Below are 1,065 nucleotides of genomic sequence, written 5' to 3' on the forward strand. Positions count from 1 at the left end.
TACGTCCTTATAGTATTTTATTTCTTTGGGAGAAAATGACAAAGTTGTCTAATTTCAAAAGATTTGTAAAGATTATGCTATGTAAAGGCCTTTCTAAGGTGAAGATTTTAAACATTGATGTCAAACTAACATTTAATTATACTAATTACATTTATTGTTACATTTGTAATTTTGTAATCAACTTTTTAATAACTGTTTTTCATTTCTTGCATCTGAAGAATGAAAAATATGGAATACTTCGCAAATTTTCATATCATTCTTGAGCAAGAGCCATGTTAATCTCTGTATTGTAATTTGGGTATACGTGTTGCTAAAGCATGTAATATCCTTTAAATTTAAGTAGTTAATGATGCAATCTTTATACAGGCTTATATTATCGGGTACCTATTGGTAACAAAGAAACCTTATTGTTCCTAACAATGCTATTGATCTTATTTCCCTATAATTCTGTGAATACTGGAAAAAATTATATTGTTCAGTCAATTGCTCACATTTGCAATATTTTTGTCAATCATTATTTTAAGTCTTTTTAATTTGGGATTTGATTGTACTTTCAAGAATTTATAGGTAGGTCTAAAGGTGATGGCTGTTTCAAGTACTTATTTATCCAACTGAGTTAGCTTTGTGGAGCTAATGGATTCCAAGTAAGCCTTGCTTAAGAGCTACTTCTAAACTTCTGCAGCTGAAATTTTCCCAAATGAGGTCTTACAGCACAAATGTCTATCTGACCCTTTACCCTTTTTCCATGTAGGAACAGACCAAACAGAATATCTCACCCTGACAGCATAGACTGTCTTACTTGAATAAAACAAGTTAGTTGCAAGGGATCATAGAGACATGAACATTTCAGACAGAACTGTTCAGACTAGAAGGTATTTTATCAAAATATAATTGTTTATTATACCTACCATTTCAAAAGTAGCTAAAGTCAAGGAGGAGAATAAATTGTTCATATGCATGATTACCTAATGTCATGGTCTGTCTACCTTCCAACCAAGCAGGAACTTTCACTACTGCCTTTCTATCATCAAATATTTTCAGAGTTGCAGGACAAGTCCCTATGTT

At 31.6% G+C, this 1,065-nt stretch overlaps 1 pseudogene; it reads right to left on the reverse strand.

Moving 5' to 3' along the window:
* Positions 1-222: 222 nt before the first annotated feature.
* On the reverse strand, positions 223-319 carry LOC122126010 (annotated as a pseudogene).
* Positions 320-1,065: the final 746 nt, after the last annotated feature.

This window comes from Dipodomys spectabilis, unplaced genomic scaffold (assembly GCF_019054845.1).
Source record: "Dipodomys spectabilis isolate Male_0828 unplaced genomic scaffold, ASM1905484v1 ptg000270l, whole genome shotgun sequence".
NCBI classification, from domain to species: Eukaryota; Metazoa; Chordata; class Mammalia; order Rodentia; family Heteromyidae; genus Dipodomys; species Dipodomys spectabilis.